The following is a 27035-nucleotide window of genomic DNA, read 5'->3' on the forward strand; positions in this document are numbered from 1 at the left end:
ACCATCAAACCTTTGGTCATTCTGCTTCTGCTAATTGCTATTGGAACTTATATCAACGATGCCTTAACTAAATGATAAGCCCTTTCTGGTTACCATTAATCTGATGGTTATTAGATCCTAATATCAGCCCCTAGACTCATCTTAAGGATTTGAGAGAGAACAAATCTCAAATGGGGGTGGGTTAAACTTTCTCACTTTTACACCTGGATTTAGGTTTCAGTTCTCTGAAAGGAGCAAACAGGTGTTCTCCAAACAAAGGGACAACAGTTAACAAATTATATTTAGGAATGAGGGAGAGAGCATACACAAATTCTGAACCAACCCCCACAATATCACAAGACAATGACCAAAAAAGACAGTTTCTGTAACTCCCTAAAATAGGCCCAGATTTTCCCCCAGTATGCCCAAAGGGGGAAAATACCCTAAAATCTCTGTTAATGAAAAACAAAATATTAACATAATTGCTCCTTGCTTGATCAATTATGTTTGAGATGACCTAACTAATCCTGAAATTCTTAGCTGTGTGTTAAAGAAGGCTACACACTCTTCTCAGGGTCATCACCTTTTGTACAACTGAATGACCCCACATAAGCTGGTGTAGTCTTAATTGCTCTTTACTCTTACATATACTTGCACAAATACACATATATTTGTTAGGGTATATAGTCATTAATAATTAGTCAGTTAATTGTATTTGATATATTTGATTTACTGTTTCAACTTCTTTATTTGCATCATATTATGGCTTGACAGAGAAGTATGTTAAAAGCCATATATTAATATAAAAAGTCATGTTACTTCTTCAATAGGTCTTGACAAATAATAGCCATACAAAATATTTGCATCTAAAAGGAAGGTAATATGGTAATGTGTTAGTCCGTTAATGAGTTTTTCAGATGAAAATTTTGGATCTCATTAAGAAAAAGTCATTACCAAAATCATAAGAGTTTTGTACTGCATTTACAAATGGAAGAGCTAAACAAACTCTTCAGAAATATCACTAAATGATTAAAATTCAAATTGAGAAAGCATGGTTGTAATTAATTGGTACCAAAGATATTTTTCCTTCAAGGACAGTAAAATGATAGTAATTATTTTCTTCTTAGAGTTAAGGACTGAACCAGTTTTACTACAAACACTAAGATATATAATTTAAGTTTCTATTTGCCAATGCTCCTCACTTTTTCTTTATTACTGATTCCTGAGAAAATTATATAGAAAATCAGATGTTATCATTTGTGCATATATTATTTACAAAATTATATACTGTGATAACTAATATGGTGATGCTTTTAAATAACCAATTTATAGTAGTTTATCTGAAAATTCAAAAGGAAAGAAATAAGATCTATTTCTAGGAGAAAATTACTAGAATTTGATTCATACTTTTTCAATCACAAATAATTACTTGTGACAACTTCTAAACATATTTTTCAAGATCATATTATAAAAAAAAGAAGAAAAGGTCTAGCATCCCAAGACATTTAGTGACTGTCAGAAATTCAGTCAATTTTATGTTTAACTTGTTCTGTAGGAAAGGCAAATACATTGTGAATAATATCTCTGAAATACCTACAGTTACATTTAAAAGAAAATCATTAAGCTCTATTTTTGGAATTATCTTCACCATATAAGTTATTCCTATATCTTAAAATTTGCCATTGATATCAATTAATAATGTATATTGTGGTTAAGAGCACTCACTATTGTGAGTGAAATGCTTCTCTGTGCTTTGTAATTTATCCTTGAAGATATCTTCTTTTTATATTGTATTATACCAAAGAAAATATTATGTATGTATATAATGAATTTTTATTTATCTTTTGTAACAAATACACACTTTTCTTATCACTAATTTTTTTGCAATGCATAATTCTTGTCTATGTAATGCTGTGAATGAATAAAAAAATTTAAAATTTCAGCCTACCTTGTTATTAAAATTTGTACTACTAGCGTCAAATCAATAAGAAGGATTATGCTTATGCACTCTGAAAATTTGTATTCACTCAATTTATATCCTCATGTAAAGATAAATACTGGAGACCATAATCCTGTGTATATGCTTGCTACTGTTTTTCATGTGATGTTCTGTTACTACATTTTTTTTTTTGTGGGGGTACTTATTCTTATTTTTGGCCTTACTTAGAAATTGTTTACTTTTAAGTTACTTCCCTATGTGAATTTTCCATTTAAGGCCTAAGGTTTATAACAACATATTCTAAGAACATACAAGTTCAGACATGGGTAATTTCTGTTGGTTGACTTTTCCTTGGTTGGAGGTGGGGGTTAGGGAAAGGGTGGTGGTCAGTAATAAACAAGTGCCTCCTTATCTCATATAGGGAATTGAGGACAAACCAAAGAAGTGATTGTGCTCAAGTCTAGCTGAGTGAACCAGAGTTTGTTGGGTTTACTCACAGAAACAGGGTAACTTACACATAGGCAGACTGCTACTAAACAGCCAGCCCAACATGGACACATTAAAGCTGCATATCTGTGCTCTCTGTCCAAATATACAACTTCAAGGCACCTAGGCTAACAAAGAATTTTGCCTCTCTAGAAATTGTTACTGCTGACATATCCCTGGGGACCTTTTGAATCCTAAAGTTTTCAGAATTACATGAACCTTTTAAGTTTTTATTACTTGCTCATTTCTGTGAGTGTCCAAGCTGTTTCCAAGAAAAATAAATGGCTCAATTATCAGAACATAGCTTCACATGGTGTTTTATAAAAGGATACCTTGGAGTCATTTAGATATTTTATTAAATAATTGTATTATATACATTATCATAGATACAAATACCAGAATGTGTCTGAAATGTATTATTAGAAAATAATATAACTTGCAGTAAAGGACATGATGTGTGATTTAGCCTTTGTTCACAGAAGTTAGATGGAACTCTTAAGAGTATAGGTATTTGTTGTCGAGCAAGAAGGACAAAAATAGTCATCACTGTTATCAATTGAGATATTTAAAATGATTAGCTATGTACTATAGAAATATGCACAATTAGCCACATAAACATGATTCTTACAGTAAAGGATTTTTTATGCCTTTCCTGGGGTTCGGAAACCTGAAAGATCTTAATTAATGGTATACCCTCTTCTGACCCAGCATATGAGTGAGAATGAAAGCCCACAGCAACAGTTTTCATGAGTACCCTCAAGTACTCTTGCAGTTGTGACATAAAGAGGGTACTAAGATTAGTTGTTATTGCTTACTCAAAAAGAATGATTTTGATTTACACCTTTAATGGTGAATACATAGAGAACAAATTACATTACTGGTAGACCATTTGCACTTGCCAATTGTTTTTCAACTCTTTATAACTATTCACCTATGTCCTTCCTTATAGTCCAATATTGCATTTTATATCACCACTATAACATTATGCAAAATTCTCCTGGTTGCTGAGTCTTCTACCTTGATTCAGGTTCTTTAAAATGGCCTTGTTAGTAGTTTCCATCTGCTACAGCTATCTATTGTCTTGATGTTCTTTTTGTCTAATACTTAAAGAGATGTTTCATCTATAATTTATCTTTTAAACAAAATCTAAGGAAGAAGATAATTTCTTTGTGATATATACCTATTCCTCTATATTCTTCCAAATACTTATTATTTGTCAGAGAATGTGAAGGCCACAAATGTAAATACAAAAAAAGGCAGGGAATTGTGTTCTATTTGGAGAAAAATAATAAATAAAGATGTATCATGAATTATAGAAATTATGAGAAATCTGCTATGGAATTAGATTAAACAATTATAATTAGAAGAAAAAAAAAGAAAGAAAATCAGGGCTCCCAGAAACTTCAGGTCCTTTTTTAAATATAACTTAAATCCCAATGTCCTCATTGGCTGAAGGCTAGTGTACATAAAGGAATAGGTATGTGTATTGAGCTTTCATTGCCCAACAGAGGATGCTGTGCTCTGAAGTGTGATGGACTGACGAAAATCACTGCAGGTACACGCTTTTAATTCAAGACAATACTTGGGAAAATTTGTACAATTATACTTCTAAATGTCAAGAGTTGCTTAAAATGCATAGAAAATATCCATGTTTCCTGACTCTATTTGAAGTTGCATGTACTGAAGCAACTATAGCCATCCAATGTGTTCAGCAGTTTGTATATCCTGAGGCTACTGGGTTCCCGGAGCTTAATTTTATTATTATAGATTTTGTTTTGTAAATTCCCTGTGACTCAAATTGATTCTTCTGTTGCATACCTGAAGTCTTTTCTTTGTAGTAATTTTTATATAAAAGTGTGCCTTATGCCAACAGTATAATATAACATACAGGGTCAATTATATCTTATAGTAAATGCAAAGAAACAAAAAGAAATTTCTATTGATTCCTTAAACAGACAGAGACAGCTAAATGTATATTATTATTATTTTGATAACACATAATTCCTTCACTAAATATATTATTTAAATGTTGTATTATTGAAAGAGTAGTATAATTGCTGAAAAACTCTAAGTACATTTATTTTTGAGAATTTCATATATGCATTAATATTTTTGATTAAACACACTGTCCATTTGCTTTACTCTAATTCCTTCCCTCTTACTCTACCACAAATTCCTTCCAATTGGATGTGCTTTAACTTTTTAAATAGGCAACTCAGAAGCCCACCTGCAGTTTGTATGTACACAGATGTAAAATTGTATACTGGAATATAGGTAGGCCTTCAGGGGCCACATTCCTTAAGAAAACTTATTCTTCATCCCTCAACAATAATCCACTGCCAAAAACTTCTCCATTATGGGTAGGACTTCATGAAATCATCCCCTGTTTATGCTATGACTTTGTCTGGCTTTATCTTATGCATGCAGTCATTGAGATTTGAGAGCATGTGTGCAGTGGCCCTGATATTCTGGCACTTCAGAAATACATGCTGTCTGGTTCTGACAGTCTTCCTGTGCATTCATCCATGATGTTCCCTGAAAACTTCATGGGAGGGTTTTGATAAAAACGTCTCATTAAAAGGTGTCCACCCCATAGTCTCTTAGTCTCTGTACCTTGAACAATTGTGGATCTCTGTATTAATTTTCATATATGACATAATTAAGCTTTTTTGACAAAGTTTGAGATATTCATTAATTTGGTAGTAAAAAGACAAAATGTTTTAGGGCAGTCTATTACTATGACCATTTGGCATAATAATAGTATTAAGTTTTCCTCTAGGGCCAAAGACCTAGCTAGTCACCAGGGTTTATTTTGTTTGTTTGTTTGTTTGTTTGTTTTTGGCCCAATTAACAATGTCAGCCATGAGCTCCCAATTTATAAATCAGGATGTAAATACAATCAGAAAATGATTGGTTGCTTTCATAATATTCTTGCTACTATTGTACCAGTAGATATCTCCTTTTTTTATTTAAAAAACATTTTTTATTTTGTATATCAGCCCCAGTTTCCCCTGCTTCCCCCTCCCCCTTGCCTCCAACCCCTGGCTGTCATCTTTCCTGCTCTCTATTCTCTCCTCAGAGTAGGTAAAGCCTTCCTTGAGCAGTCAACAAAGTCTGGAATACAAGGTTGATGCAGGGCCAATTCTTCCCCCTTGTATCAAAGCTTAGCAAAGTATCCTACCATAGGGATACTTTCCTCAGCTTTGTATATTTGCATAGTATTGAACATTGAGCCCTAGAAATCATGGAGTCAACTCTCAGCATCCTGGAGAAACAGAAAACTCTGCAGTCATCATGTTTCACATAAAAAAAAAAAAAAAATGTTTGTGCAAAGGATTACCAGCTTGCAATTTGTTTCCTACCTAGGATAGGGAATGTTTTATATAATACACTTAATCTAGGAATAACATTATCTAGGTTTTAAAGGCCTTTATTCTACTCTATTTCCATGTTGCTTTTTAATCATCTCTCCCACATTCTCTTCTGCCCTATCCAGTCAAACATTAAATTAGCCAACTCCTTCAATTATATTACCATTTTCTACTTTCAATTTGCAGATATTCTGTTTCCCCCATCATCAAGGAAACCCCTTTCTCTGATGTCCCTTTCATAGTTTCTTCCTTCCTCAGGAACAGATATCTGAAATGTCAAATCCCATGTGGAAATATGAAACATCTGTGTTTGGGTTATCTCATTACATTATATACTTATGTAACTATGTATGCGTGTGTTCTTTAACTCTACCCATTTCTTTTAAAATTACTTTTGTCTTTCTGGACAAATAAAATTCTATTGTATATTGTAGTGAGATAGTTCTGTGGCACTGACCATGCCCATTGGGGGGTGGAGCCATGGGCTGAGTGACCTATGGAAGGAGGTCAGAGGGAGAGCCAGAAAAGGCCCTCTTGCTGGCGTGACTCGGACAGGAGAGGATCGGGTTGAATTTCCTGGTGTTCATCTGTCTAGGTTGTAAGGTATTTCTCCCTGAATAAACATCTATTCGGCCTATTTGTTTATCCTGATCCTTATTTAACCGCGATAGTATATGTGTACCAAATTTTCATTATCAGTTCATTAGTTGATATACAACCCTAGTGTTTATTTCCCATATATTGTGAATAGAATTAACAATAAACATGAATGGAATAGTACCTTTGTACTATGATATAGAGTCTTTTTGGATATGTGACCTGAATTTATGTACATAGGCCCTATGGTAGTTTTATTTCTAGTGTATTGAGAAACTTCTACTCTGCTTTGAAAGTGGCTTCACACGTTTACACTACTACTTAAGGTTTATATGTTCTCTTTCTGCACATTCACAAATGAATTTGGTGGTATTCATATTCTTAATGTTGGCCATTATTCTCTCAGAGTAATTTATCATTCCTTCATAATAAAAGTTCTATGGAAGATAGGGATATTGAGAACAATCCTCAGTATAACAAAGACTATAGTATATATTTTTTATAAACTATAGCAAACAATACAACAAATGAAGAAAATCTCAAATAAAATTACAATGTTAATTAGGGGTACTCATTTTATTTATTTTTAAATTGTACTCAGAAGTAGTAAGATCAGTATGACTAGAGAATAAAAGAAAATTGATATAAATTAAGGAGATAAACAAATGAAATTATGTTTTACATAATGATCTTTTCAACTCCATGGATACACATTTTCATAGAAGTGGTAGGGTGTAAAATTAGCACACAGAATTCAATAGACTTTCTATTTACTGAAAAAGGATGTCAGGGTATCAATCTTATTCACAATAGCCACAATAAAAATAACATACCTTGGATAAATCAAAGAAATTAGAGTAGCTCAACAATAAAAATATTTAACACAAAAGAATGAAAGTGAGAAAGATGCCTTTGGATGGAAAAATTCCCCATGCTATGGAAAGAAGGAATCAATCTTATAAAAATGGACATTCTATCCAAAGTCATTTATGTTTTTAAATGTAAACTAAGCAAAATCATAATGTCAGTATTTATGAAAATAGAAAAGCTAATTAAAGAATATATTAAGACACAACACTCTGATGCTAGATAAAGCAATCCTAAATGAAAACAATATTTTAGAATATTTGCATCTTCACTGATACCTATCTTGGAGGGGACTTACAGGGCTTAAGTTCCCTGATGCTTTTCTCAAATAACTTTTCTCAAATCTTGTATTGACCTCCACTCTCTTAATTCTTTTTTAACCACAAAAATTAGGAGGATTTTGGTATCTTCTCCTCTGCTAAACTCTATTGGACCATCCATACAGATTCCTCTGGCTCTCAGGCCATGCTTGCTTTGGCCTATTCCCTGTAGTCTGCTCTGGGGGCAAGTTGTGGGAGGTGCAGATTGCCAACCCTTCCAATTTAAAAACAGACCTGATGCCTTTTTTTTTGACTATATTCCAAGCAATTCAAGTAGTGCATTTTGTTGGGATTCACACATTCACAATCATACTTCAGATATGCATGTGTGGCCACACCATGCATACATAATATACATACATACATACATACACACATCTATCCATACATACAAACATCTTTCAGCTCCTTTTCCCTAGGCCATGATTAATTTGTTGAAATAAAACATCCTTAATTGAAATCTCAGGTAATGCAACTGCTATAACTAACCCTTGATTTATGAGCATCCAAAATTAGAACAAATCCTAATAAATTCATCTATGTCATCTTTTTTCCCCTATAAGGTCTCAAAAAATTTTCTGACAGACCACATTAATTTCCATACTCTTGGCTGGATGTTAGTCATGATAGCAGCTCCTAAGGCTGCAGGCTTCTTGGCTTTGTGTTGTCATTGCTCTCTGGGCCAGGGCTGGCCCATTGCAGGACATCTGTGTCTGCAGCTACTTGAAAAGTCAGCAACCACTATTGTAGCAATTCTGAGTTCTTGGAACCCACAGGTCTTGCTGACCTAATGAGTATGTGGTGCTGCACCTTTGCTTCCCCAAGCCCCTGAGCAGCTCTGAGACAGCTGCAGTGGTGGCTTCTGTGAGGGGAAAAATTCTCAAAATTTCTTTACTTGCTCCTGCTTAACTCCTGCTATCCTGCCTATTAAAATATACCCAAATAAGTATACAATCATCTGACTAATACTTTCCTGTCTCATATCTCCAATTACGTTTTTACTCAAATGGTTAACTCACTAACCTTTTTAATATATGCCTGATATTTCTGTTTCATATCTACAATTATATGCATTTTACTTCGGAGGCTAACTCACCGTGTTTCACTTCTTTATCATCTGACTAATATTTTTCTGTCTCACATCTACAATTATACACATTTTCATTCTCAGGTTAACTAACCATACTTTAGTTCTTTATAATCTGCCTAATATTTTCCTGTTTTCTATCTACAATTATATACAGTTTTACTCCTGATATTCACTCACCATACTTTACTTCTTTTATCCAAGTGCTCTCTTCATGCTTGTACACCCACTCTGTCTATTCCTCTGAGATGTTCATCACCTTTCTCCCCTGTACTCAGTTCTGCATTCGGCGCCACATGTCGGCACTGTCTGTATGGCTTCACGTTGCTGTGCCATTTCTCTCACTTATGTCCCCCATACTCAACCCCTCGTTCAGCAAAAAGTCTTTTTTTGTTTTGTTTTGTTTTGTTTTGTTTTTTTAATACATGCAGCTGGACTTGATACGAACACTGTGCTTGTATAGTCACTGTAACTATGGTTACCTGCAAAAGGTCTAAAAATATCAAGCTAGCACATATTCCAGCATAGATTTGGAGAATTCATGTCTCAACTGAGGCAGTGTGGCAGTAAATAGATGTTGTTTGAGGATATTTTTTTTTCTACTGATAGATTCCATATATCCAGTGGATAGTTCTATATATACATATTTAGGACAAATACATACATACTTACATACATACACACACACAGTGCATATAACCCAATTGGACTTAGTGTGTTATGAAACAAACAAATAAACAGAAAAGGATGATATGCAGTCAGGAAGGAACCATTCTTATAATCATTTGAAGTTCGATATGTTCATATTTTATTTATACATGTAAGAAATTCACAAAGTGCCTATATTGATCTGTCAGTGGAGAGGCTACCTTAAATTCCTTTCTCCTATAATGAGATTGATGACTACCTTATATGCCATCCTAGAGCCTTCATCCAGGAACTGATGGAAGCAGAAGCAAATACCCACAGCTAAACACTAAGCCAAACTCCTGGAATCAAGTTGCAGAATGGGAGGAGTGATGAGCAAAGGGATCAAGATTAGACTAGAGAAACCCACAGACGCAACTGACCTGAACAAGGGGGTGCTCATGGACCACATTCTGATAACTAGAATAGGACTGAGCCATATTTCCTGAATGTGGTTATTAGTTAGGAGGACTGGGCAGTCTATGAGACCTGTGGTAATGGATCAGTATTCATTCCTATTATATGAATGGACATTGGGAACCCATTCCACATAGAGGGATACTCTCTCGGTCTAAATACATGGGGGAAGGGCCTATACTCTTTTCCTCATGATATGATAGACTTTGAAAATCCCATATGAAGGCCTTACCTTCCCTGGGGAGCAGAAATTGGATGAGATAAGGATTTGTGGGGGTCAGGGGGATGAGTGGAGAGTGAGGTAACTGGGATACACATGTAAAACAAGATTGTTTATAATATAAATAAAAATACCCACAAAAATAATAAAACAAAAAATAAAAATAATAAATAAGTGAATATTAAAATAATAAAAATGTTCACAAAGTAATGGAAGATGTCCTCTGCATGCTATGACTATGTGTTTCTTTTATTGGTTAATGAATAAAGTTGTTTTGGACAAAGGGCCAGCAAAATTTAGCTAGGTGGGAATTCCTAACAAAGAGGCAGAATAAAGGAAAACAAGAAACATATATCATGTAGCCTCCAGTGAATCACGATTCCCAGGCATCACCATACCCCAAGGCCATGTGGTGATACATAGATTAATAGTAATGGGTTAATAATCACAAGAGAGTTAGCCAGCAGAAACATAAGTCATTGGCCAAACATTATAAACGCATATTAAGTTTCCAAGTAGTTATTTCATAAGTGATTGCTTGGACCCAATGGGCAGAGAGAAACCAGTCCAGTAGGACTGAGATAAATGGAGAAAGTATCCCATTAAAATAAAGGATAAAAGGAGTGTTAGTGTGTGTGTGTGTGTGTGTGTGTGTGTGTGTGTGTGTGTGTGCATGGGCATGTGCACATATGTGTGTTTAGAACAAATATTGTAAAGTAACTTAGAATTAGTTTTAATCTTCATTTTCCTTACCCTTGAAGATGTTGAAGACATTTTGATATTTGTTTGCCATTGTATTTATTCTTTTCAGAACTTGCTTTAGCACAATTGCTCAGTTTTTAAATTGGTTGAATGTTTTCTACAGTTTAGATTTTTGGTTTTATATATATATATATATATATATATATATATATATATATATATATTTTTAAATATTTATTTTTAAATTACAAAGGAAATAATGATATACATAATAATGTTTAACTTTGAGTTTCCCCTAAAAAGAATAGAAATTGACATTTCAATGAAGTATGACTGAACACCCTAAGAAAGAGGGCTGAAGCCTGGTCATTAAAGGGTATCTATTATGTTTCTCTCACCCAAGACTCCAAGGTGTTCACAGAAGGCCTGTGTATGCAGATTGTTTCCTCACTATGTGGAAGTGATTAACAATTCTACTGAGCTGTGGTGCAGTTATCTGAAGATAGAAAAGGCAAGAGATTAGAAAACATTACTGAGAGATTATAAATATCTAATAATACTAAACAACTGCATAATTACCTCTCTGGGATTTACAAAACAAAATCACAACACTATAGTGTGGCAAGACATTCATTTCAAAAGTAAGCTTTTCCTAAGAACAGATTCAAAGTCGTTCTTTTCATGTCGTGATTATTTTTTGTTTGTGGATATATTGTCTAGTTTAACTTACAGTTGGTTTTCTAACTTAATCATAATAAAATTTATAAGTACACTTTTGAGATTTATGAATTATAAACATACAATTTTATGTTTTTTGTTATTTATTACTTTAATTCCTCCAGTATTTATAATTTTTTCAGGTTACATATAATATTGTGAAATGTAATATAAAGGAAACAAGTTACCTAGCACTATTTATTTTTAGAAGAGAGAATTCAGCCAACTCAAAGCTACTCAAAATAGTGGTTTTACATTGATATGTTTAGAACATTCATATTTATTTCACCTTAACAAAGTACTAATATTGTTTGACAAACAGGTACTCACTAAATATTATGGAAACATTTTCTTTCTTATAAAATATCTTACTTCAAACTAAGTAATATAAACAAACTTTCAGTCAACCTAATGTTAAATTAAGCAGCATCCTAACTAATACTTTCCTGGAAGTAATTTCCTTGGTAAAATATTTACATCTTCAACATGTTCATATGTGCATATATTTTATCTTAAATTAATGTATAATGTGTACCCAGTTCATATATGAAAATGCTTTGGAAACATTGGTCTTTTTGACACTTCTTTTGGGAAACAAGGTAATAAAGAAACATGACTGTCAAGTAAAGTATCAACCAGGGCCTCAGTACTTTGAAAAGTAAAGTCTAGATATGGTCCAAAGAATTTTATACTGCAAAATATAGTTGTTAAAAAAGTTTTCTAAATTTAAAATTGGCCTTAGGATAGAACTGAATATTCAAATATGGTGTTGGCAGGTATTCCCTGTAAAGTGTACCGTTTTTCCTCCCGCTGCCTGGTCTTGTCCGGCCACCATGCCAGCCCCAATTAACACACCGAGACTCTGTATTAGATATAATTCTGTTGGCCCGTTACTTGTTTCTTATCGGCTAGCTCTGTCTTAAGTATTAACCCATTTTTGTTAATCTAGTATTTTCACGTGGTCTTCTTACCAGGAAGTGTGGCAGGTGTCTGGTCTCCCCGGTCTCTTCATCTTGGCTCTCCTCCTTACTACTTCCTCTTTCCTCCTTGTCTCCTAGTCCCACCTATCTTGTTTTCCTATTGGCCAACAGTGCTTTATTCATTAACCAGTATCTCCCATCAATTCCCTGTGTGTCTAAAGCCTAAAATTTGATAGGGTTGAAAGTTTATAGCTGTTAACTACGTTTACAAACACTTTTTAAAAAAATATTTTTTAATTTCATTTAACTTATGTTACATTAAAAATTACATACCAATCCCTCCTCTTCCCAATCTCTCCTCTTCCCATCTCTCCCACCATTCCCCCCAACTCCTATCCACCCCTCAGAGAGGGGGGGTCTCCCATAGGGAAACACCAAAATCTGTCACATCATTTGGGGTAGGACCCTGTATCAAGGCTGAGCCAATCATCCCTCCATAAAGAACGGTTTCCAAAAAGCCAGAGGCTCCACAATCGGCACAAGAACCCCAATGGTTACAAGCATTCAGGGAGCTTCGTTGAGACTTCCATTCAAGGCAAGGAGAAATTCTATGTGAGTGAAAAGGCATTTTTAGTGTTCAACTTCAGTATCAAGAAAGATGAGTGATTAAAGTGATTAATCCAGATAGCATTCACTTGTTTTCTCAGTCTGTGCAGAGGACAGTGGTCACCAAAATTCAAGCGTGTTAATGCATTCTTAAACTGCAAACAGAACACTTTGAAAGTAAAATAATAATAAAAAAAAAATAGTGCCTTAGACACATCTTCGACTGGGCATCTCTTTTTTTTTTTTTTTTTTTTAATTTTCAGAATTTATTTATTGTCATACATAAGGGTTTGATCAATTTTTGGATTTTTCTCCTCTCATTCAGTGGTGGGGGTGGAGTGAGGGAGATGGAGTCATGAGGAAAAAGACTCTGGACATCACTATTGAGGTACAGAACTGGTATAATGTGTATGTTTACTGGCATATATGAATGTATTACCCAGTCAGCTAAAGTCATATCAAGTCACTGTCCAATGAGACCAAATAACACACAACCTGAGACATGTGAGGGTGTGTGTGTGTGTGTGTGTGTGTGTGTGTGTGTGTGTGTGTGTGCTATTTCCAGGTAGTGTGTCTGCAGAAAAAGGGCAGGAAGCAGGCAACACACTGGGCTTTAATACTTAGTGCCAAATGACAATTCTCCAATTAGCTGTGATGCCATAAATTGCAGGGCAACATTAACACAGCCTGTGTTGCACTCTGGACAGCTTATAAGTCCAAGGCTTGGTACCTGGATAGGTGTGCAAGTCTCACCAAAGGAAGCCTTCACTGTTTGCAGGAGATATCCAGTTTAATATGATTTTATATGCCCCCTTACTAGAATCTCTGCTACTGCCTTCCTCATAGATTCTAGGAAGTTTCCACTGCAATATCTTTCCACAACACTTCCCAAATAACACAAATTTCAGTTATCTTAAAAGTCTATAGTTAATTGCTTTGATGTGGAAAGAGATGATTTCTTTCAATTCACATCATCATAAAGACTTAAAGACCCTTATAGATATTTAAGATAAGGACTGAAATGAGAGGAAATGGAATGGAAGTCCCTGGCTATTAGTATATGGAGGAGAATCAAGACACATTTGGTTAGTTCAAAACAAACAGGGGAATAGTTCTTATTCCATTTTGAAATGACATGGGCACTTTGGTATCATTGATAAAAGAAGCTAGTGTAATTTCAGTAGATACTTCTGAGGTAAAATGATGACCTGTTGACTATCTTTGTAGATATGAATTATTTATAAGAAACCTTCTAATTCTGTCTCTTTCTGATCACCTCTTTTCTTTCTTTCAGTTTCTTTGTGTGTGTGTGTGTGTGTGTGTGTGTGTGTGTGTGTGTGTGTGTGTGTGTGTATGTGTTTATGAGTGAGTGTGAAGCTTGTACAGACCAAAAAATAAATTTTGGAATCTATACTTACAAGTGATTTATGAACCACTGGATGTGGGTGCTGGGAAAAGAACTGATATCTTCTGGAAGAACAGGAAGGAGTTTTAACAATTGAGACATTCCATCAGCCATGAAGATATTAATTCTTAAGAGGGTAAACTCATTAAGTTAATGGGCCATGTAGGGATCATTGTTTAACCTGCTATGCAGGTATATTTCAGAATGAATTAGCAGACACAGACAAAATTGAAGCTATCAAAAACAAACTGTTTGATTATAATGGTTTTTTATACTTTTATTTAAAGTTATATATGCTGACATGCTACCTATTGCTTTTCTATGTCACTACTGACTATTTTTTTTAATTTCTAAGAATAAGTCATATCAAACTGGAAAAGGTGATCACAATTGCACTTAATGTGGCTGTAAGCATTTTCTCCAACTGTTTAACTTACTTCTCTCTTCAAAAACCAATTATACAAGAAAATTTAGTGTACATAGAAAAAAATGCATCAAATGTTAAATGGAATTCTTTATAGCTCTTGAACACAACTGTTAGAACTAGAAAATGACCCAGGTGTGTGGAAGAGCACATAAAGTACTTAATATATTAAAAATGTAATTGCAGCATTTCCTTCATTTGTTTGTTTTGATATGCAAAATAAAGTAAAAAACAAAAAGATTTAAATAGTACTACAGTAATTATAGGAAGTATATACTTCACAAAAACGCCTGTTGTGTGGTATTGATTTACATATCTGTTAAGCTATGAAATGATACAGTCAAATATTAGCCTTAAAAAATAGGATATAATGACATGAATGATACTAAAAACACTATTGCAAGACATATAGGCCAAAACAGTCATTCACATATTGGATGAATAGTCTTATATGAGTTGTCTAAAACAACAACAAAAAAAATGCAAAATGTAACTATAATTTATATAGAATCAGTAGACTACTGAATGGCTAAAATTTCCATTCACACAAGGAAAGACTTGTTTTAATTTTATATCCTGAAACTGTCCTGCAATGTGGCATGAATTTCATAAGTGAAGAACATAACACAGAATTCAGTGTTGTCAGAAAGTAAATATTTCACACAGGCTTGTAATGATTAATATGTTTCCCTAGCAGAGTTTCATAATTGTAATTCTCAAGTATCACCTCTTTATTATATAAAGAAATGGTAGAAAAATCACACAAAAATGAGTAGCTGAAGCCAACATTTGTCAGCAGTGCTATAAAGCCTTGTGAATCAGAGTCATTTCAGAACTACAACTTCCTAAAGAAAAATAAACAAACATAGTTCTAAGAGTTTAAAAATGCATTCCCCCTTTAGAATGTACCACAAAGACACTGGACTGTCTGAATCAATACCTTGACTGATCCAAATTGGTCACTCTAAGATTTTCTTTATTGATACAATCCAATTTATTTTTCTGTGGGGAAAAAAGTTGATTGCTTAGACTATTTAGTAGAGCTCACTATTATCATTTACAATTAGCAAGTTATTTATAGATTTAATTCCGAAATCCTTTTAATGTTGTGCTAACTGAAATGGCACAGATCCTTGAAAGCACAATTTTCAACATGCAGTTCCTCTACAAAACTTTCCCCTTAGTTCATGTTTTACTGATTCACTCGTCTGAATAACTTTTTAAGCATAGAGTCTATATTTTCATAATTTGGCAATTTACTCTAAAACAGACCATAGCTGTATGTTCATATTTTATTATTATTTATACTACATGAAATAACACCATTAATATTACTGATGATGGTGATGTATTGTTACATTTTGCTTTTGCAACAATATTATCTATGGAATTAAATGTATTTGTCAACACTTTTTTAAAATCCTAAAACGTAAGTAATTATTGAGTCAGGGCAAGTACAGAGAAGAACAAGAAGAAACCATAATACAGGGAGCCATTATAGGTTTAAAGAAAAATCTCACACTAGGGAAATGTCCAGAGATTTATAAGGATGACCCCAACTAACAATCTAAACCATAATGGAGAGGCTACCTTAAATGCCATTATCTGATAATAAGATTGATGACTACTTTATATGCTATCCTAGAACCTTCTTCCTCCAGTAGTTGGTAGATGTAGAAGCAGATACCGACACCTAAGCTGAGCTCCTGGAAACAATTTGCAGAGAGGGAGGATTTATGGGCATAGGGGGTCAAGAAAATTCTGGGGAAACCCAAAGAAACAGCTGACCTGAACAAGAAGGAGCTCATGGACCGCAGACTGATAGATGAAGGTGGGTCTTAGGAGGCCTGGGAAATCTACGGTACCTCTGACAATGGATGCAGTATGTATCCCTAGTGCAGGAATGGAATTCAGGAGCCCATTCCCCATGTTGTCTATATATTGTTTTGCCTTCTTCCTCTATTTGCATTTCTTTGCATCCCAGTTCATCAAGAAGTAATTAGATTCCCACCACTAGATGATTTTGCAACCATGATGTTATTCATAAATATATGGTGCCAGGCAACTTATGAACACTCTGGAAACATAAGACAAAATAAATATTCCTTCATTTAAGGTCATAGCTATGCAAACTTACTAGTATGATGAAGACAAATGTCATGTACTAAAACCACATTTAATATTGTTATTCATATTCCGTCATGAATAAACCTAGAAATTGACATGATATTAACTTAATAAAAAGTTAACTTTCTTATATTATATAAGAATTGTCTCCATTTGTGACAGATTATATTTGTCTTGATCTTTGTATATACTATTGTGAACTGTATTCTTTACATGATAGGACAAATGCAATGATAAGTATCCCGAGGACTGTGAATGAGTCTCAACTCATAGAGTAAATATCAGATAAAAGGCCTGGGATTCCTTCCCCAGCACAACATAAAATCAACAGAGAGGTAGATGTCCAAGTCCTTTATTGCCTATATTTGAGGCCAGCGTATGATACATAAGATACTGAAATTTATGTCAAATTTTGTTAAAGAATTAACATAACAAGTGTAACAATCATATTAAATTTCTTGTATTACATTTCTTATAAGTATTCAATATAAAATGATAAAAATAATATATTATGTACTTCCTTAAAGTACAAATCTAGCCCAAATAGAACAATAATTTTCATCCCTTGAAATATGATCTTTTAGCAAAAAAAAAATACATGGATATATTGGTATCTACTCTTTCAGTAATAAAAACATTTTCAAGTTCATTCATTACACATACTTTTAACATTGAACTACCTATAAACAAACACACATTACCTCTTAATGAGGTCTTCATGTGTCACAGATTAGAAGAATGAATCTCTCCTATGGGAAAAAATAAATCTTTTAAATCACAGAGGTTTATTATTTTACTTCTATTTTACTTTTTAAATTTTTTATTATATTTAAATTAGAAACTCTTATTTTACATACCAATCCCAGTTCCCTCACTCTCTCATCCTTCCATGCCCCCCCCCACTGATTCCCCCATCCCATATCACTCCCCAGGGAGGGGAAGGCCTTCCATGAGGGATCATCAAAATCTATCAAGTCATTTTGGAAAGGGCCTAGGCCCTCCCCCCAAGTACCTAGGCTAAGGGAGTATCCTCCATGGGAAACGGGCTCCCAAATTCCATTAGGGCACTACCAGAGGCCCCATAGATTGCCCAGTCCTCCTAACTGATACCCATGTTCAGAGGGTCTGGAGTGATCCTATATTGGTTTTCCAGCTGTCATAAGTTCCCACCTGCTCAGGATATCTGTTTCATGGGTTTTTCCATCATTAAAACTGGATTCCAGGAGTTTAGTTCAGTGCTTAGTTGTGGTTCTGTGCTTCTGCTTCATTGAGCTACCAGATAAAGACTATAGGATGACATTTAAAATAGTCATCATTCTCCTTTTAGGGGAAGGACATTTAAGGTGGCACTTCCACTATTGCTTAGATTCCTAGTTGGGTGTCATCCTTGTGTATCTCTATACTAGTTCCTACTGCCAATTACACTTTAAACCTATAATGACTCTCTCCATTGATGTGCTCCTTTTCTTGCTCTCCTCTATCCATCTCTTCACTCAGTCTTCCTGGAGTCTCATGTTCTCCTCCCCCTCCTCTTCTTCCCTCCTGTTTCTCCTCCTTCCCTCTCCCCATGCTTCCAATTTATTCAGGGGCTCGTGTCCCTTTACCCTTCACTAGGGGACACTGTGTATATCCCTCTAATGGTCCTTCTTGTTTCCTAGATTCTCTGGAAGTGTGGATTCCACTCTTAGGCATATTCCCAAAGGATGCACATTCATACTACAAGGACATCTATTCCACTATGTTCATAGCAGCATGATTTGTAATAGCCAGAATATGGAAGCAACCTAGATGCTCACCAATTGAAGAACAGAGAGAAAAAAAATGTAGTACATTCACACAATGGAGTACTACTCAGTGCGGGGTGGGGGTGGGGTGGGGAATGGAATTTTGAAATTTGCAGGAAAATGGAAGGACTAGAAGAAACCCCTAAGTAAGGTAACTCAGTCACAGAAAAACAAACATGGTATGTATTTACTCATATATGGATATTATTTTACGTCTTTATGTTATTTTTAGTCTTCTGTATGTTTTATTTATTCTTTCAAAATTTTGTACATATATGCCATAAATTAGATTATATTGATCCTTCATACCCATCCTAACCCTCCCCGATCTGATTCTGCATATCTGTTTTCAAAATTCATATCTATTTTTCATAACTCACTAAATAAAATTAATGATTCTAGCATGAGTACAGGTATAGGATCAGGCACTCAAAGAGTTTGAACAATCAATCAACGTTCAAGTCTGTGCATCAGACATTCAGAAGTTACAAAAATAGTTTTGTTCTCAGAATAGAAGTTTAGAAATAAATTATGATATTTGAGCACACATATATAATACTATAGCAAATGATAGTGGGTACACACTTAGACTGGAGTAATGAGTTTACAGGATGTAGGATGATTGGAACTAAATAACTCTGATCAGAAATGCTGAGTCTAAAACAGAAAGTTGAAGAAAAAAGCTGGCAGTATGCCTCATGATCAGTACATGAATATATTTTGAATCAATGTTGATTACAGAAAGGCTACCATAAATGCCCTTCCCGGACAGTGAGATCAACAACTAACTTATCCATGGAGCCCTCATCTAATGCCTGTTGGAAACAGGAGCAAACACCCATACATAAACACTGAGTTGAACTAGAACCTAGATGCATGCAGATGGAGAGGACAAGACCAGGTGGCAGAAACACAGAGACAGCTTACCTGAACAAGGAGGAGCTAAAGGGCCACCAGACTGATAGCTGGGAAGCCAGCATGGGACTGACTCAGGCCTCCCTGAATATGGGTCTCAGCCAGAAGGACTGAGCAGTCTAAGGGACCTCAGACAGTGGAGCCAGGATGTATCCCTGGTGCACAAAAGGACCTTGCTAACACATCCCCGATGGAGGGATACCTGCCTTAACCTAGAGACAGGAGAGAAGCCCTAGTCCCTACTTCACATGGCATTCCCCTACATATGGAATTGGGGTGGGGGGATAGGAGGGCAGGGTTGTTAGGGTGCATGTGAGAGGGCAGAAAATGTAAAAGGAAGGGAGGGAGGGAGGAAGAGGGAACTAGGATCGACATGTTAAATAATAAATTAAATAAAAAAAAAATGCTTTGACTCCAACATTTAAGTTCAAGGCCAAGTTCCTGGGGAAAGGGATTTCTATTTTTGTTCCACAGAAAATGAAAAGCCTTTCTATTTTTGTTTCCACAGAAAATGAAAAGCATTTCTATTTTTGTTTCCACAGAAAATGAGAAGCTATGGATTCCTTCCAGATTAATGTGGTTTGATCAAGCCAGACCGCCTGACACAGAGTACCAGGTGATCCAACATTCAAAACAGCTGGACAAAGCAGCCTTGCAGACTACAGCCAGGATTTCTACATCTTCTTTGAATCCCCCATGACAGCACCCCTTACCAATAGGAAGTAGTTTGGAAATAACAACGCCCAAATTCCCAAATATTGTTTATAAATGTTTGTTTTCATTTAAATGGCCTTGGTTATAAAAATAAATAAATAATTAAATATATACATACATAAATAAATTAAACCAGCACTTAATATTTGATTGACCCAGTATTAGAGAAGCTGGAATAACATTTATTATTATTTCTATTTGATTTTTTTAAATTTTAATTTACTTCTATTTAATTTCCTATGATTTTCAGAATTTTGCACACAAGTGCACCATTTAAATTATTTTGACACTTGTGTATCCCAACTCTTCTTATGCCTACATCAATATTTCTTGACTATATTTTATGTTTTGAAAACTCTGTTTAGTTACAGGGCCTGAGTTTTAATGGCATTATTCATTTTCTCAATATTTTAGTTTTAATCTATAGCAGAAATAACGTTGTCAGATGCATAGATAGTAAGCATATTTCTTATTTCATAACCTGCCTCTTCACTCAGATGTTGCTGTTATTTTGGAATAATGGTAGTATTTTGTTTTATGAGACCCTATTTGCTAATTATTATTCTTAATGTTTTTTCAAAAAATTATTCTTCTATTTGTAAGTGAAAACATATTCTTTATATTTTCTTCTGTCAGAATCAGGGAAACAAGTCTAATATTAAGTTTCTTGATTCATTTCAAGAAGGGTTTTGCTGAGTGTCAGACATAAGAACATAGTTTCATTCTTCCTCATGTAGTTCTCCAGTTTAGCAGCACAACTTATTGAATTGAAGATGTCTTTTTTCTAAGTTGTAGATTTGACATCTTTGTCAAAAAGCAGATGATTAAGGAGCATTGATTTAAATTAGAGGCCTCAATTATATTATATTAATAACTGCATGTGTTTTAATACTGGAGTTTTCATTAAGATGTCTGTAGTATAACTTGAAACAGAAATAGTACGTTATGCCTCCAGGATTGGTTTGACAACCCTGGGTCTTTTGTTTTTCCATATGAATACAGAATTGACTTTGATGGACTTACACTGAATCTATGCACTACTATAAACTACTATGGCCAGTTTCACAATATAAATCCTATGTATGAACATGGGAGGTCTTTTATTTTCTATTTTCAATTTATTATTCCAGATATATCACTCCTGAACACGTTCCTAAGTTACTCTATAGACTACCCCAGAGATATTTACTCATTCATGTTTATTTTTCTTCTATTCACAATTGCCAGGAAATAGAAAAAAATCTAGATGTTTATCAACAGACTAATTGGCAATGAAAATGTGGTTTATTCACATCAAGAATTATAAAAAGAAAATTATGAAATCCCCAGGTAAATGAATGAAATTAGAAGCAATCGTTCAATACTCCAAAAGACCAATGCCACACATTGTCTCTGGCGTGTGGATTTCTTCTTTAAATCCTTATATGGATGTTTAAATTGGAGTAGCCAATGAGAAGATGTAAAAGTAAAGTTGATGAAACAAAAATGGGGAAAAAGGGAAAATGAGATGAGAATGTAAGATGGTGTGAGGAATGTCTGAGGAGGTGGAAGAACTATGGGGAAATTTAGATGCACTACCACATCTCTCAGATCTCACTAGAGAAGTTGCTTTCTGAAAGGGATGGTGATTATACATAAATTCACAGCCAATCATCACGTAGAAAACAAGAGATTGTGCAATGCTCACATCTTCCCTCTTGGCTTGGAGATCACTGTGAGGCAGTAAGATTGTAAGTGCCAGAGGGAATGGGTGTCTGTGAAGAAGTAGTATTTATAGAACATAGGATTACTGGTCAGATAGCAGACTAGTCAGTGTAATATCAGCATGCATGGAAGAGAATCTCATGAGGGAAAATTCAAATGAAGAGCACATGGCAGTTACCAGGTACTGAGGGAGGAACAGTCACTTTTGTCATGTTTGTAATTCCGGGATGTTATCATGCTACAGTAGATGATTCAAATGATGTTACATAAAAGTAGAACTAAATGGACTCTGTGGCTATTAAATTTAAAAAAAAAACAAAGAGAGAGATGAGAGACACACACACCCAGAAGACAGAGAGAGAGAAAGAGAGAGAGGAGAGATCATAGTGAAAGAAAAAGCATAAGTGTTGTATGAGGGTGAGGAAAGAATTGGAGGGTACAGACTAGTGAAGTAGGAAAGAAACAAAAATGTTATACACAATTATAAATATTAAATTTTATATCTTAAATAAAGGACATTCTAAATGTTTATAATTGTGTATTTTTCTAATACATGATAAAATTATGTAGAAATAAAAATATGAACTTTTAAACTAATATTCAATATTATAGAATATAGTCATATCTAATTATAATATTTGTTAAAGCATAGCATAATTCTGGTGTTAACTAAGTAAGACCTAAGGTAATGTCCCTGCTCTCAAAAGAAACACTGAATAGAAAGCCTAGAAGGAAAAACAAAACAAAAAAAACAAACAAGCAAACACAAATGCACCTTATTACTATAGATACTGTTGTTAGAACTATTAATAATAATTAAATATTGTTATCAATAATATTAATAATAATGATGATGACCAGCACACCTACAGTGGAGAATTGAATAAAGTTATCTAGATTAAGATGATGAAATATGTGGCTCAGGATAAAGTGTGAAATTTGTGTTAAATACACAGAAAAATTCTGAAGAAAAGGAAAAAAAAAAGTGAATCTCTCACAATAAAAGAATCAGTCATCTTAAGGTAGTCAGTTCTGTGGCCACTGAGGGGGCATAAAATTCCCCTAGGAAAGAAAACAGTGGGAATGAGTGCTTGTTTACTCAAAACTGACTAAACTTCCCAAATGATGATGCAGTGAGGATATAAGGAAATTACCACCAACAAAACCTGAAGCAAGGATGAGGCTCCAGCTCAAAAGCAGACTTTATAATAAAACTTCTTTCAGGGCCTTCACCTCACATCCAAAAGAATTGGCACATAAAACAAAAGAAACTGTTGTTTGAGAAAAATGACGGAATCCATAATCTCCACAGTTTAGCACTTGGAACAGCTAAAATGCAATTAAACATTTACTGAGAGATGAAGAGCAAAGAAAACAGAAAATAGTCTAGGAGAAAAGAAAATCAACTGTATCTGACCTCCAGATGAACTTCTTACTCTAACCAGACTACATGGAATTTTTAAAGCACCTACTGTAACTACCTGTAATAAAGGAGAACAAACACATTTGTAGTGAGCAAGTAAGAATCCTTAGAATAGATGTAAAAGGTATCATCTTAAGTCATGAAATATTCTTATAAAAATACAAATATAAGAAGCCCAATAACTATAATTGATCTATATAAAATTAAATATTGAACATATTTCTTAACACAATTTTAATGTAATATTTAAATAAAAATAATAGAAGAAGAGTAAATACATTTGAATATATCAGGACACAGCTGAAAAGACAGTCTATTTGGAAACTGAAAAACAAAGTATTTTAATATAAAATAAATCCTTATGGATATATGCCATAAAAATAATTTCATTAGAAGTATACAGAAAAAAAAAAGAAATATGAGAGTATTGGTGATAATAGTTACCAGTAAGCAAAAAAAATTACAAAATAACGTGTAGTTTATATATATAAGTATATATATATATTAATTATATATATAAATAATATATATTTATTATGTATTATATATAAGTATATATATAATACATATATATCAATCTTTGAATAACAAAATATCTAGTACCAGGCACCAGAACCTTCCTTTCATATACTTCATAAGGGTAGTTCAAGTGATTTAAAAAACAATATGTATTATTATTGTTGCCCCTGGTTGCATCTCTGAATTTGAAAGTAAATTCCTAATTCTGAAGACTTAGAATACACTTAGGAATCTTTATCTAATATGGAAGAAAACCTCTGTTCGGGGTTCCTGTTTGCCCAGTATCAGAAAATTACACACACACACACGTATATATATGGAACCAACTTTTATAAAAGGAACAAAAATAATATTCTTCCCAACTGTGATACATACAAACTTCAACAATGACCACCATGACAAGATATAAAAATAAGTGGCACTGATCTATTTGTGGCAACTAATAGATGGCTAACTGTACTTAAGGTCTACTCAGTAGTACAGTCCTGCCTATTATTAGCACCCTATCCATCTTCTATGAAAGAAAATAATAGTTCCACCCAGCTGTGATGACTACAAACCAAAACAATGGCTACTATGGCATGAGATCCACAAATGTATGCTAAGTGGTAACCACATATTGGTGTTGGTCAAAAGCTATCACACTGAATTTAATGACTGCTCAGAACAATAGAAATCTTAACTTTTACTAGAGACCTATTCAGCTTACCTAGTCAGGGCTAGTGAGGTCATGGAAATTAAAGGATAGTCAACTAGTAAAACTGTTATAGACCAGCATAATTCCTAACTACATTTTACACACACACACACACACACACACACACACGCACGCACACACACACACACACACACACACACACACACACAGGTAACTTAAGCTACTACCCCTAACTAAAGAATTTTCTATTCGTAGAAATTGGAGACCTTTATAGTAGTATTACATCTGGAGACAAGGCATAGATCAAACGACTAAGGGAAACCCAGGATCAATGGCTAAGTCTGTATAACAGTTCCTTCATATATAGCTCAGGGAACATCATTTTAGAAGAAGAAGAAATATTATATGAGCAAGAATATTGGGAAGCCTGTCATGAAAGAGTGCCTCTTAGAAATGATAGCACAAATAGGATCAGAACACAGGCAATACCAAAAAACACGCTTAAATGGAAAAGGGAAAATGCCATCAGCTCCCAACTCTAGGCAAAATCCACAGACATTTAATGACTGCATGCATAGTGTTAGAAAATTATCTTCTTATTGAAATTTATCTCTCATTTGACTAACTAATCAAAGTTGCACACTTCAAACCATATATACTGTAAGTATGGAAAAAATACAGCCTAATTCTCCAATGACCCCAGGAAACTAGAAGTCTAAAAAAGCCCTAAATACATTAAATTCCAGACCCTCTTCCCTGGCAGTAAGTAGGCTTTGTCACCCCACCATGGAACCCCCCCCAATTGCCAACCTCCAGGGCTATAGAAACCTTATTGGTCAATAAAGCGCAGGCTTGGAGGGTTTAAATTGATTGGTCCTTACCGCCTGTGCTCTAAGATGATTGGTTTCAGATGTGCGGGCATAGTTGTAACCCTATAAAAGCTGTCTCAATTCTGTACTCAGGGTCCTCAGTCCTCTACCCCTACGTGGAGCATGACTGTGGACCCCAGTGCACTTGGAATATAAAGGACCTCATGATTTTACATCAAGACTGCTTCTCCTGAGTGATTTGGGAGGTGGGGGTCGCCTTTCCTGAGTGTGAGCGTGAAGGTCCACGCTCTTCAGGTCTTTCAGTACACAAACATAATAATCACAAACGTAAAAATCCACAAACATAATAATCTGAGTGCTGGCATGTGCCACCACTGCCCAGCAATACTTTAAAACACATATAGCAATAATATTCAAAGAAAAAGAGGGTATCAATTTGAGGATTGTATGGTAGAAATGGGGCCATTTGTAAGGAGAGGACTTGGGAGAGAGAAGCAAGAGGAAGGATGTGGGAAGAGCCAAGGTGTCATAATTATATTTTAATAAAAATATAAAAAAATATAAAAAAGAAATTTCAGTTATAATTCACTGAAGCTTCATGCATAGAAAAATGCTCACAGTGTAAATGGAGTTTGTATTTATTCTAAATAATAAAATCCTAGAGCCAGTTATAGAGGAAAATGCTGAGCGATCATAGAGAAGAAGAAGAAGCAAGCCACCACTACACTTTACAAGACAGAGTTTCTGTTTCCACCCAGATAGCTCACTTCCTGTCTATCTATACAGACCTCTAGACCTCTTTGTTTAGCTAGTGGCAAGATCCATTCTCTGACTTTTAGACAGGCTTTATTTGTACAAGTAAGATATCACCATAACACTGTGAGATATTTAAAAACTATTTTTAAAACTTTATTCTTCCTCTTAAATTACATCCTGACTGAAGTTTCTCCTACCTCCAATCCTCATTGTTGGGGCCATTAAGATGGCTGCTTCCCATCTTGCCTCAAGGTCAGAGAGTTCAAAACTGTCCTTAATACGTCAAAAGACCTAGAGATCTAAGGCTTGCTAGCAGATGTCTATTCTATATAACAACAGGCTTGGGTTCAGATGTGTTTACTTTAACCTTAAGGTTTTGGTGGTAGGTGTGGCTACCAAATGCCTGGAGAATTAAGGAAAGTAATTCTGTTTGCTCCTCATTATAGGATAAGAGAAGTCTTCTGCCACATCACCCATTTTGTTTGGGATATGTAAGCATGTTGAAGAATAACTAGAGGTTTTCAGTGTTCACTGGATTGCCCTTTTGACTCTATATGCTGTTGCTGTCATTCTCTTAATGTTTTTATTTACTCTTTCTCAGTCTATATTCCCCATCTCAGGTATGAACAAGGCAAGTTGGCTGGTTCTATCTGTAATCCCACAAAGACAACTTCCCACAGATATTTTGAAAGCCATTTTTAAAAATTTTATTGTTTTCTCTTAAATTACATCCTGACTAAAGTTTCTACTATCTCCATTCCTCCTAGTCTCTCCTACAAAAATTTTGCAACCAAAATTAGACAACAATGGAAGAAAAAAAATATATTTAATAAAAGAAAAATGCTCTGATAATTGTTTTAA

This window comes from Phodopus roborovskii, unplaced genomic scaffold (genome assembly GCF_943737965.1).
Source record: "Phodopus roborovskii unplaced genomic scaffold, PHOROB, whole genome shotgun sequence".
Taxonomy (NCBI): domain Eukaryota; kingdom Metazoa; phylum Chordata; class Mammalia; order Rodentia; family Cricetidae; genus Phodopus; species Phodopus roborovskii.